The sequence below is a fragment of the Rattus norvegicus genome, chromosome 5 (genome assembly GCF_036323735.1).
Source record: "Rattus norvegicus strain BN/NHsdMcwi chromosome 5, GRCr8, whole genome shotgun sequence".
NCBI lineage: Eukaryota > Metazoa > Chordata > Mammalia > Rodentia > Muridae > Rattus > Rattus norvegicus.
Genome location: NC_086023.1, coordinates 98,109,818 through 98,123,918, shown reverse-complemented (window position 1 = coordinate 98,123,918; position 14,101 = coordinate 98,109,818). Strand labels below are relative to the sequence as shown.

At 34.8% G+C, this 14,101-nt stretch overlaps 1 long non-coding RNA gene across 1 annotated transcript; it reads left to right on the top strand.

Moving 5' to 3' along the window:
* Positions 1-4,533: 4,533 nt before the first annotated feature.
* Positions 4,534-11,883, top strand: LOC120103155 (uncharacterized). The gene is made up of 3 exons (XR_005505264.2): positions 4,534-4,775; positions 9,283-9,363; positions 11,812-11,883. It is a non-coding gene; the product is annotated as an uncharacterized LOC120103155 (long non-coding RNA).
* The last annotated feature ends 2,218 nt before the right edge of the window (positions 11,884-14,101 follow it).

Genomic DNA, 14,101 nt, shown 5'->3' with positions numbered 1-14,101 from the left:
ACCACGTCCCCAACAAGGGATTGAAACTCCAAGAGGGGTAGTTATAGGTACTTCAATACCAGGTACCTGTGGGGCAGGAGGAACATATTTACACTATTTTGCAATAGAAACAGCTGGTATAATGTGAGTAATATAGGGTCACTGCAACTTATTCCCTGTGTAGCCAGCACAGATGTCATATGGAACATGGAGAATGACTGTGGACTACAGAGAAGCAAATAAAGGGATTCTAACCATGAATAGTACAGTACCATCCATCTTAGATATGATGAACCAATACAACAATGCAATTGTTCAGGCCAGTCCTTTTTTTTCCATTTTATACTAGCATTGCTTAAAAATGTCAAGAACAGTTTCCCTTTATCTATTGTGGCAGACAATGAACATATGTCATTTTAGCCCAAGGTTATCTACATAGCTCTACAATTTGCCATGGTTTAGTAACTCTAGATTTAGTATCCTGGAAAAGCTCCAAGACATTTACAATAAGTCATCAGATCGAAGATATTCTGCCTACCTCTGATTCTTTTGAAGAATCAGAGGTTGTAAGTTCCAGAGCTGCCTTAAAAATGTGGAAAAGTGTTGCGAGTGTTTTCAAAGAATAGGGTTCTGATTTGTCTGTCAAATTCTTTGAAGGTGCCTTGGCTTTTTTTTTTTTTTTGATTTTTGTTTTGTTTTGTTTTGTTTGTTTAGTTGGTTGGTTTGGTTAGGTTTAGTTTTAAGGCTGTTTCAGAGGAAAAAAACTTGACAATATTCTTGCATATCCTTGAATGAAGGTGGTCAAGTAATTACAAGCTTTAGTGTTGGTTTTAGATTACTGAAGAGTGTTCATCTTCCACATGGCCTAGATAATTCATTCTTTGCAAGACTTATTTACAATAATTCAACATAATATGATTCTGAGGCAGGCAAATGGCTATCTGTAGTTGCTGAGAAGCTTATTGGCCACACAAATGTTTAGCACCATCAACCAGACAAATCTGGTTTAATTGAATGTGATAATTTATCCAAAGGGATTTGGTTTGAATCTGTGGTAACACATAAGGAGAGATGAGTACCTGTAGGATTTTAATGAGAAGTGTGGAAGGAGACTGAGACCTGGTATACCCTTATGGAAAAATAACTAGTGGCAATGTATGCACCCTTCAAAATAAAGAGTTTATCTCTGGGTAAGGTAAATTCCTAGTGCATATTACATACCCCATTGTTGGATGGTAAGGTCTTGGTTACCCACTAAACTAGTAGTAACAACTCAAAATCTTTTGTTACCAAAAGAGGAAAGCCTTATAGACCAGCAGGGAACACTAAGTAGTAGCTCCTAAAAGAGCTGTAGTGGTCCTGCATGCAGTAGAGATTGGGAAGATGCCAGACATGGGCTTCCCAAAGACAGAGACATCAGTACTAGTTTTCTACCAAGAAGGGACTATTCCGTCCCTTGATAACTGTTACATGATGCATGATGTAGAGGGCTCCAGCATACATGAAAGTCAGAGGCAAGCCACCTGTTCACTGACAGTATACAGACAACTAACTTGTCAGTCAGATAATCCAGTGGGCTTAACTACACACTGTGTAGCTAATAGTTATGAATACTCATCTGTTTAGTTAAGCATGGATAATAGAATTGTATACAGGACTATGCAATTCCATTCAGGCACCTGCAGGATTGTGAGGTGAACTAGCAGCTCTTGTGTTGCTCTTCCATGTAGAAATAAGTTTGAATATCAGGAAAAAAGTCTGTAACAGTTAGACTGCAAATCATAAACCTTTGCTCAGCCAATAAAATTACAGGGATGATGTCTAGTCATATGTTTAGTGGATGCAAAGTGTAATATCAGGGGATGCTATTGCTATGCGGAAGCACCAACACCATGGCCATGCAGAAACCAAAACTATGAAAAGATAACTGCCCAAAGCAAAGTTTCTGTTCAGAAGAGATATATCATGTCCACTTATAATATCTGGCATATATCAAGGCATTCCTAAAGCACCAGTGGCTGGGAACAGTATTTATTAGGATTAGATGTTATACAGATTGATTCCTGTCAACCTGACACAAGCTAGACTCGCTTAGAGAAAAATACCCTCAAACTGTGAAACAGTCTTTATCACATTGGTCAGTGGACATGTGTTTGGATCATTTTGTTGATTTCTAATTGAGAGTTGTTTATCTCTGATAGTGGTGGTTGATAAATCCCATCCCACTGTGAGACATGCCATTGCTGTGCAGACATACCTGAGTTGTGTAAAAGTAATTAAACAAGCTATAAGAAACAGACCAATATGCAATATTTCCTATGCTTTGTTTCAGTTCCTGAATGAAGTTTATTCCCTGACTTCCTTCAGTGATAGCATATGATCTAAAAGCTGTAATAAACCATTTCCTCATCATTTTGCTTTTGGTCATAACAATTCTCTCAGAAAATGATAACAAAGTAAGACAAAAGGTAGATAGGCCCTCTTGGAGTGATTGAGCACATAGGCCATTCCCCATGTATAAAAGTTGTGATTATGATTATACCATCATTCATATATCTGCCAGTTTCTTGATTACTTAATCTATTGGGTAGACTGAATACAACCTCTGTGTGTAGTAAGGCATATGGTTTAATTCTTATTATTATCCAAGTGCAAGATTGGATTTCTCAGGTGAACATTTAACTCAGATGGCAGTTTCATGTGTCATATTTCTCCAAAGTAGCATGGATGACAGTGGGGTATAGTGGTCTGTGGTAAAATGAGTTGCATTTGAAAATACATTCCCATATCCCTCAAGAGTTGCAAGATCTGCCTTGATGTAGCAGTGTTTGTCCCCCGTAAAATATTTTGACATAGCATAAGTTCTCCAAAAATTGACATAACAGTAAATATTCTTACAGAGTTCACTGTACATTTGCTCAACCAGAATTTTAATTCACTGCTCATTTCTGTTGATAAGAAGACTCAAATGAGATATATACTTTTACCTCTGATTCTCTGACGGCTTCCAAAGAGAAACTTGTGTTGTGTTACATTGTTGTGTAGGTAATCAATAACCAAAGAATAGCTGTCTTTCAAGACATATACAATGAAGTACATTAAAATCAAGAAATTCATTTTCAACATCCCAGAGTAATAGTGTGGTCACATCAACCTAAATCTCAGGGTTGTGTAAAGAACCTTATCTGGTGAATTCAAAAATTAAAAAAAAATTCATAAATCTAATAATCCTTGAAAGCAATTCTAGAATATATTGACAACATAATATTACCAAATCCCAACTTGGAAAAATCATAAATTTTTATCTGGGATATTAACAGAGATATGGATGAGGGATTGTTTACAAGAACAGGTGTGATTTAAAAAATGATGTGATACTAATATCCTGTTTTAATACTCTTTATTCCACACAAAAGCTATATCTCTGTATCGCTCCACTGTCTGCAGGATATTGTACAAGTCAGAGACATCTCCTCAACTAATCAGTATGTCCTCCCTGAAAGTTTAATAAATCTATAAATCTTCAAGAATATTCTAAGTATCAGTTTTCCCACCCACAATTGACACTATTGAGTCTCATCTTAACACCCTCCATTCCCACACTAAGGGAATACTTTCATTCTGGAGAAAATGACAAATAATAGCCAGAACACTCAAAGGCTGAGGTAGAAGGACCATTTGGTCTTATGAGTTAGAGGCCATTTGAGGCAACAAAGAAGACATCTTCTCTTTAAAATTGAAATCTTAACCATGCTAATTACAAACCTCTGTTTCTAAAACTGGCATTTATATTAGAAGGGAATGTCAATACAAGTGTGGTATGTCTGCTAGATCCAGGATATAATTTCAGGTAGAAGGCTAGAGGAGAATAGACATTACATTTAAGAAAGAAATCAAGGCAGGGACAAGGATGAGGCACAAACACACCAGCTATAAGACAGTAAGACATGGGAACAAAGGCAAATGGACCCTGGGGACTTGTAGGCTTCTGCATTTTTCTTGGAGATCTGGAGAAACTAAACTTAGAATTGGGCAAGATAAAATATGAATGCATAGAGCACTATCTAAAAAGAGCTTTAATAGAACCTGTAGTATAACACAGTGAAGCAACATAATGACAGCAATTAAGAAACACAGAGCAAAAATCACTTTTAATGTTAATGATAACCACTCAATAGAAAAAAATGGAGATTAATAGATTGGATGAGAAAACAGGATCTATCTTTAGAAAGATCTGTCTTTTCAAATAAACACACCTCACACTGTATTGTATGATCAATACAGTCTTAGAAACAAAATCACCATCAAGGTATTTTAACATCTGAAAAAGAATTGACTTCAAACTAAAACAAATTAGAAAAGAAAGGAGAGTTATAGGTTTTACTAGATTGTTCTACATAATAAAAACTGAAGAAATATTTCTAGATAGTTTTTTTTTAAATATATAAAGCTAGTGTTACGTTGAAAGTAGACAAGAGAGGGAAGTTGCTGGCAAGGAAAGCAAAATCAATTTCACTAAGATAGCATTTTATTTCCAAAAGAAACATTTCAAAGAGAAATGGTGAGAAGATATATAGATAAGTATAGAAAGAAGCTAATAAAAAAAGGAGAACCCAAGGCCATATATAATACTTAAACAAGCATCCCTTTACTGAAATTCCAACCATAGGCACCATCCAATTCCAAACTGAAAATTCCCCAAGCTTTCAACTCTTTTTCTATTCCAGGTCACAAGGTTGGTGATTCCATAGATGACAGCCAGTATTCCCAACACTTTTCTTCGACACCAAAACCAGGTAAAGAATCACCACTACCACCATCACCAATAACAGATATGAAAAAGAAATAAAAATATTGGTCAACATGTTTTATGTAAATATGCAACCTTTAATAAAATATTTGGAATCTAAAATCAGGAACTGACCAAAGAACATATCGACCATGGTTAAGTAGGTTTCCTCTGAGAAAGCAGGATGGATTCACATACATGAATTAACAAAGGCAATTTACCATGTTCACAGACTTAAGGATAGAAACTACATGATCATTTTATTAGATACAGAAAAGCTTTTGACAAAATTGACCATTCATCCAAGGGAATGATCTTGAAGACAATAGCTTTATGAGGGACATATATCAACAAAATATGTGCAATAAAGTGAGAATGTCATCATCTTCTACAGGTAAAAACTCAAAGTATTTTTATTCAATCACGAATGAAATAAAGATGTCCACTGTGTCCTTTCCTGTTCCTTTTGAGAGCAATAAGACAGGTGAAGTTGATAAAGAAGATATAAATAAGAAAGTAAGAAGTCAAAGATTCTTCATAGGAGATGATATGATTCTGTACATAAAAGATAATTGAAAATGCATTGGGACTCTCCTACAACTTAAAATAGACTGAGCAAAGTAGCAGGAGATAATATTGACACATGAACCAGTAGCCTGTCTATATACAATGGCAAACACAATAAGAAAGAAATAAAAAAATCATATACAGTATTGTTTATATAACAAGAAAATCTTTATTTCCAAAAGTAGTTGAAAAGGATATAAGACAGCAGAAATATTTCCCTTGATTATAGATTGGTCAGATTAATACTGTTAGCATGGCTATTCTTTATAAAGCAGCCTAGACATTACTATTTGTTCTCTTCACAATTACAACGTATTTCTTCACTGAAATTGTAAAGCTATTATTAAATTTCACATGGAAATAGAAAATACCTAATATATCCAAAACTATCATGAACAATGCTTTTCTCGAGCTATCACTGTATCAGATTTCAATTCATACTACAGAGCTGAAATATTAAAAACAATTTAGTGTTGAAAGAAATTATACTCCTTAATTAACAGAGTAGAATAGTAGTCATTTCTAAACCCATATTCCTACAGCTGCTTTTCTTTTGACAAAGAAGACAACAATACACTTCTTTGACAAATGATGCTGATCAAAGTTGGCAACTATGTATTGAATAGTGAAACAGGCTTCATCTTTCTCCTGCTGTACAAAATACTATTCTAAATAGATCAAGCAACTCAACATAAGTCTTACATTCTGAGCCTTAAAGAGTAGAAACTTCAGAATAGACTTGAGTTTACTGGTACAAGAAAGGCCATTCCAGACATGACCAAAGACCATCATAGGCTATAAAAGCAAAAATGAAAACAATAAATGGGGGCTCATAGTGATAAAATAGTTACACACAGCTAAGAAAACCCAAACTCAAATGAATGGTAGCCCAGGGAATGGGGAATCAAAGTCTTTATCAGTTGTTTACTTAAAAAATCAGAATAAATAGCCTAATGTTAAAAGGTGGAATGAAATTAAAAAGAGTATTCTCAAAACATGAAGTGTAAGTAGCTCAGAAACATTTAAAAAGTTTAACATCTTTACCATCAGAGTAGTGAAAATTAAAATTACTTTGAGCTTTTATCTCATCCTAATTAGAATGGTAAGGATCTAAACAACAAATGAACATAAATCATCCTGTGGATTCAGAGGGAGGCGGAAGCCTGACACACTGCTAGTGGAAGTGAAAACTATCAGAGTGAGTGGAAATCAAGGTGAACTATTCCAAGAAAGCTGAAACTAGAGTGACAATATGAGGCAGTTATAGCAATCTTGGGCACATACATAAGTCACTCCATATCAACCTACAGATATATTCATGTTCATTGTTTCTTTATTTATTATAGCTAGGAAATAGAAACACTCTAGATTCCCATCAGTGATAAATGGATATGAAAATAAGGTATATATGGTAAGTAAAATATTAATCAATTACTAAAATAAACTATGCTGGTAAAAATGTAAGTAAATTAGTTAAAGCCAAAATCCAATATTCTGAGTGATGTGACTCAGGGCCAGAAAAGCAATATCTTTTATCCACCTGTATTAACAGTGAATCTTCAGATTAAAGTGACATAATATGAAAAATCACAAGTAACCTTTCAAAAAATCCACCTGGAAATCCACTAAGATACACACACACACACACACACACACACACACACACACACACACAGAGAGAGAGAGAGAGTGAGACAGAGACAGAGACAGAGAGACACAGAGAGAAACACACACATGACAGAAAGCTGCAATTATAGTCCACAATAAATTACTTCCTTCAGAGCTGAGGGCCAGTGAGACACATCAACTGCTGCAACACTGTCTTGAACATCATGTTGTAATCTACCAGCTTCTGACGAGATTCATACACTGCTTCACAAGAAGATACCCATACCTGAATCTGTGTAGTGTAGTCAAGAACCTGTGTTAGACAGGTCACAGGCTCTCAGGTAGAGTTTGCCATTGTCATTTTGCCAAATTGATATAACATTAAGATGGCTGCTAATGACATATTTATAGATCAATTCCTCTCTTGACCCTAAGATGCTTTATTTTAATTAGATGGTGATTAGCACAGCTGTCCACAACTGGACAAGGAAGGTAATAGGAGACCCCAGAGTTTTTTAACATCCTGCCTGCCAAGCCTCAGGGCTTATTGTGGAGGAGGAAATGAAAGATTCTAGCAGCTAGAGGTAGTTGAAAATTTTAAGTACACAGCAAGGCATCTACACAGATGAATTCATAATGATTGTGACAACATGAACAATTCTTGAAGAAGTTCAAAATAGATCCATTCCCAATATGGAAATAGAGTTGCTTATAAAATCCCACCCTTAGCCATGGAACTATAGGCAAATATTACCTAGAGCTGTGAGCAGTGGCAACTTTCTCTAAGAATGAAACCCCTGGTAAATTGATCATTATATGTTATAAAACTATAAAGAACATATCAGTCTTGGTGGATTTAGGGGAAAAAAAGAATAATTGGGTGAGTAGGAATAGGAAGTAATTCTGGCAAGAGTTGGTGCAGGGATAGTATGATAAATATAGGTTGTATTAAATCATTAAAGAATTAATGTAAAATTTGTGCAAAATACTCAAAGAGATAATTAACTAACACTAAAGTTAAAGTAAGCCTTAATTAATTGTACATGTCAGCACATATTTGAATACTTTCATACTTATAAACATTTGATGACATTTTGTTTGTTGGAGGAAGATACTTCAACTGCATGTTCAGACTGCAGGTATTTATAACCTTTAAAACACTTTTCTTTATTACTTTCTTTCTCATACTAACATTAAATAGCAATCGATGCAAAAAATCTATATGTCATTTGAAGCAAACTGTTTATAATATTCCTTTTCTATTTTGAAATTGAAATGGTTGAATTTGAAAATTAATTTTAATGCACATATAAAGGTTGTGGTTTCTGTTGGACAGTTGTGTCACACGCATCATTGGTGCTGAGATAGTGTATTTAGGCAGAGAATAAAAACTGTTATGTATTATTATTAATTTTCTTAACCTTCTAGTAATACTAGGGTTAAAATTTTTTGTTAAATATTAGAAATTAATGCTAAATCTTAAGATATGCCTTTTATAAACCATGTTTTTTAAAGTAAAAAATCAACTGAATTTTTATACACTACTCCAATGATAAAATTATTAAAATGTTCTGAAGTGAATATACACACTATCTATTTGAAATGTTGGACTATTATTATATACAGTATAATTTAGACTATCAGAATAGTATGTGTTTCAGTTTTTCAATGTCAGTATTCTGTTTTGATGTGAGAATTGAGTCCCCATAACCACCTGAAAACTTCCTAAGAGGATGCCGTTTTCTATCTATCTAACATGCCCAGTGGAAACTGTTCAGCACTGCTCTTGATACAGGACAACTGAATAAAATGTAGTTATTTTCTTAGAAAGTACCTTTTATTTGTAAGGTATTTAACTCTAGTTCTCAGTGAGTCTGAATTCTACACATCATGTCATTTAAAAATCTCTTACACAAGAGAAAAACTTCTCCACAGACTCACTTTTGTATGTTTCTCATTTTCCATAGTACAATACATATTTAAACATCGGATCATATCTATAAAGCTGTATTTTCTCTATAGCTTGAACTATATCTATTTTATAGCAATATTCTACTTATGCTTCACGTGAAGCTGATGTCAATCCTCTTTGTTCACCTATGATCCCTTAGTACAAACATCCTTCCTTCGATCAGCATTAATATAGACCATTCTTGATAAGGCAAAGCTCATCACTATCCTCGAAGCCTCACATATCAGAAGAATTAAAACCTTGTCACTAATTGATTGCAAAGTATTTCTTAGCAATACAAATGTCAGTTTGAAGACAGGAGGTCGTTTTAGATGGAATAGAACATCTCTGCCCATTTCTAACCAACTCCTTTCCCCCTACCTTTCAGACTTAAAGGTCTAAGAAAAATAATACTTGAGATAGTCAATTGAAGACATACTTTACATATAAACAAGATGACTCACTATCTGTAAGTCTTAACTTTGTTTAATTTGAAGGTGGAGTTTTATACTCTGTGTGTGTGTGTGTGTGTGTGTGTGTGTGTGTGTGTGTGTGTGTGTAACTTGGCATATAGCTAAAATTAAGATAACATTTTAACCTTGTTGTAAATTGCTTTTCTGTTGGTAAACCTGATTCTTAGAAGTTTAGCAGGCTTTGTCCATATTAGCAAATAATAATGTTTTAGCCTCCTCTTGTTTTTCCAGAACTGTCAGGGACAGCTTTGCTCTATCCCAATACTGCAATATATAAGTCATCCTCCAAAGATTAATAACCTTTGCCAGGATTGCAGTTGATTTATGTTCTGGCCCTGTTGGCAACAGAGGCCTCCGTACCCCAGCCCTCATCAGCTACATTGATTGGGCACCAGAGCTTTCCCCCAGCCTGCTGCTTAAGCAGATGCTAATGGGCAAATGAGCAGCAGCAGGAGGGGAGGCTGGGGTGATCTTCATTCATTAGCAACTGTTCAAGCAGCAGGCTGAGGGACTCTGCAGATGCTGAGGAAGAATCCAGGATGAACATTGACCTCAAAGGTACATTCCTCAGCAGCACTTGAATTGTTGACTGGGAAATCAGACTGTTCAATGTTTATGAAAATTCACACCCTGTGATATAGTGCACTTTTCTCACATAGCTGTTTTCATAGGGCGATATCAGTATATGTCTCAAATCAAACAGTCATATCTTTGATTTTAAGGCATTGTCCTGTGAAACTGCAGACTCATAGTAACCATGGCAGGTGTTACAGATGGTGGACTCTAATTCATTGGGTTACGAGTGAGAACTGAGAATTTTTGTTTCTACAAAACTATATATGATAAGCAAGAAAAAAACCACATTTGGTTTTTCATTTGTTTTCCTCAGCAGTATATTTTAAAGTATTATCCAATATTCTATTGTCAAAAAGACTTAAATGATTGTAAAAGTTTAATAAACTGCCATGCCACATGATTCCTTATTAAATGAGAAAATTTAGAGGAGAACCCAGAAATCTATTTTTCAGGTTGGGAAAATCTTTCACAAGAATTAAAATCTTGTTACAGGTTTATTCCAAATTATTTCCCGACAATACAGATCTCAATTTGAAGACATGATGTTGTTTTAGAAGGGATTCCTCAATCCTTCGTGCCAAAGAGTCAAAGGATGATTCATCATGCTTTACCTTGCTTTGTGAAGATAATGTCTGGAATCCTGTGTTTCCTTCCCTAATTGAGGGTCGATATTTTTCTGAAATGATTGTAGCCCAGACTCTGTATTCTCTCAGAAAATGTAGGTGGTTGGCTCTGAGATCCAGTACACACGCAGCCAGACATGATTCTTGGACTATTAGTAGTGCTCTCTGATATTGAAATTGTAATTATCCATTAAAACTGATACTACTGTTCTTTCATTGTGTCATATAAGTCTATTGTGTTTTCCCAAGCTCTTCTAATAAAATACCATGAAGTTGGTAACTTAAACAACTAAAATCTCTCCTTTTGGCATTCATGCAGCAAGAAATGTAAATTCAAGTTTTCAGTGAGATATATTTCTCTGGAACGTTTTGAAGAAAAAGCATCTATTCAATGCAGCACTCCAACCTCTTGACATATCTGGAACCACACTGAGTCCATTACTTACAGAAGCTTCATTCTAGGACCCACTCTGTTCCTCTGTACCTCTCCAGAGTTCTGTCTTTTGTAGGATATCTATCATTGGATTTTGGGCCTACTCTGAACTTAGGATAGTCTTATACCAATATGCAAGTGAACCTTTAGATATGGGTACTAATGACATTATTTGAACACATCCTTTGTAAAGATGAATCTTAGCTCAGTGAAAACCATTAAGCTCTTATAATAACCACCACATTTATGGAACTATATGAATATATTACTGAAATACTTAGGATCATTTTGAAAATATAATACACATATTTCCTAGTTTTTCCTTATTTTGGGAAATGTAACAAAACAACAACCCCCTAAAAGTTAACTTTTTGGTCCTTATAGGAGATGAAATACCTCTAATGATTACTAACTTCTTTTATATCATTTTCAAGTAAACAGAAAGTTTAGAGACACCGTTGGTACTTGCTTATTTTCTGATAATCACCCTGTATTTTTACCCACCCCTACTCAATATTATAATCATCATGTTCATGCTTGTTTAAACCACATTCAATTGCAGAAGATAGCGTATTCCTGCACTGTTGTACTCCTTGCACAGTGCTGAGAATTCGTGTTCTCATTTCAAATTCACCAAGTGTACCCAGGGATCTTGGGCCACTTTATGTTGCAGCTGTAATGAGAATATACTGACAGATTTTCATTATTTGACCAAATGATGAGGACATTGCATGAAGCAACTTGAAATTAAATATCAAAATTGGCTGGAGGATACATTTTCATTCTAATCTGAAAGCATTCTCCCTTTCCAGAATCAATACAGGAAACCAAAGACAGGAGACACAGAGTCTGAAATTAATACAGCTGGCGAAATCAGGCTTAACGTAAGTCCACTTATTCACAGTAGGCTTGAATAACTAAAATATAGTCTGTATAATTAGAATGTCTTAGAAGAAACAACTTTTGGTGGGGGCAGGGTAAGAAATGTAACATGTGGACATTTTCATTTTTGTTGATAAATGATACTACAGCCCTGCCTTTGTAGTTTAAGGACTAATACATGAAATATCTTAATTCAAATCATTATAGCTTTCTATAAGTCAATGATATCTTTTGGGATTGCATATTGGTTTAATCTAGGTAACCATCCTTTAAAAACCTGACTTATCTTAATAAGCTCAATTAATAAAATCACTTTATTGTGTGTGTGTTATTGATTCATGAGTATTGTACCTTAAGTTAAAATAAATAGAGTAAGTATTTTGTTAGAGAAAAACAGTATTTAAGGTACTTCTTGTATATAAGAACATAACAGGTTTTTTGAGATTCCTCGGCTCAATGATCAATGACTTTATGGTGTCTTATCTGAAAAGGCTCACTTTCTGACATATTGAGGTTCCTCATTGAAGAAGGCAATGCTACTTTTGCTAATATTCAAAAGCTAAGTGTTTTTTAGCTCTTAATGCCTAAATTCTGTAAACCTACTGTGTGGCATATGTGTGAGAATATATTTACCCATCTACTCTCTTGGCATTATATTTTTACAAGCACGTACAGCTAAATATGTACTGTGTGTTTCATTTACTTTCTGAATATCGTTATTGTGCTTTCTGGGGTGTGAATAATGAAGCTAATAAGAACAGATATGCTTCTGGTAGCAATTTTCCTGTTGTTTAGCTCAAATGATACATAAATTTCCCCCTCAGAACTTTTTCCCTTATATTTGACCTCAAGTCATGGACTTTCCCAATTCAAAGTCACTCAACAAAAAATATTTTCAGTAGTTTCCCAGCATTCTGTCAGATCTATGGCTTTGCCAAGCTGTTGCTATGGTCACCAAATGTGTACAAAACAGCAAATGAAAATCTAATGTGGTTTTTATGCCTTCCTACTGTTTATTAGGAGACTTCTGAGGCTTCACATTGATGCCCAAAACAAATGTCTGTAATTTCAAAGAATAATATTAAGGTAAATAACAAAATCTATATACACCAAGAATATTCTCTTCAATTAGGAGATGAGGAATGAGTCGAGGAAGGAACAATTCTTGGTCCCTTTCCCCTTATGTGTGAACAAGATTGATTCACATAAATAACTGTAAATATAGACATACACATTGAATTGAGAAACTGTTCTTCATGACAGCTGCTTAGCTTTGAGGAGTAAATAATACTACTTATGTGAAGATTATAGATTTTAATGGAAGACCTATGTATAATCCATCTATAAAGAAAATATTAAATAGATATTTTAAGAACAAAAAAATTGAATGCCTAGGCAAAACAGCAACATACTGGTGTGGAAAGGAACTTCAATAACCCTATTTCTAATAGAGAATATTCAAAATATACAAACACCTCAAGATGTTAGATTCCAAAAAATCAAATACCCCAATTAAAAAGTGGGTTATAGAGCTAAACAGAATTCTCAACAGTGGAATCTGAAATGGCTGAGAAAAGCTTAAAGAAATGTGCAACATCCTTACTAATTAGGGAAGAGCAAACCATAACAATCCTGAGATTCCACCTTACATCAATCAAAACGGGTAAGATTAAAAACTGAAGCCACAGTACATGTGGGCAAAGATGTGGAGAAAGAGGAACACTCCTCCATTGCTGGTGGGAGCGCAAACTGGTACAACCATTCTAGAAATCAATCTGTTGGTTCCAGAGTTAGAACAATTTGGAAATTCATCTGGAATAACAAAAAACCCAGGATAGCTAAAACTATTCTCAACAATAAAAGTACTTCTGGGGGAATCAATATCCCTGAACTCAAGCAGTATTACAGAGCAATAGTGATAAAAACTGCATGGTATTGGTACAGAGACAGACAGATAGACCAGTGGAATAGAATTGAAGACCCAGGAAAGAACCTACACACCTATGGTCACTTGAATTTTGACAAAGGAGCCAAAACCATCAAATGGAAAAAAGATAGCATTTTCAGCAAATGGTAATGGTTCAACTAGAGGTCAACATGTAGAAGAATGCAGATCAATCCATGCTTATCACCCTGTACAAAGCTTAAGTCCAAGTGGATCAAGGACCTTCACATCAAACCAGATACACTCAAACTAAAGAAGAAATACTAGGGCAGCAT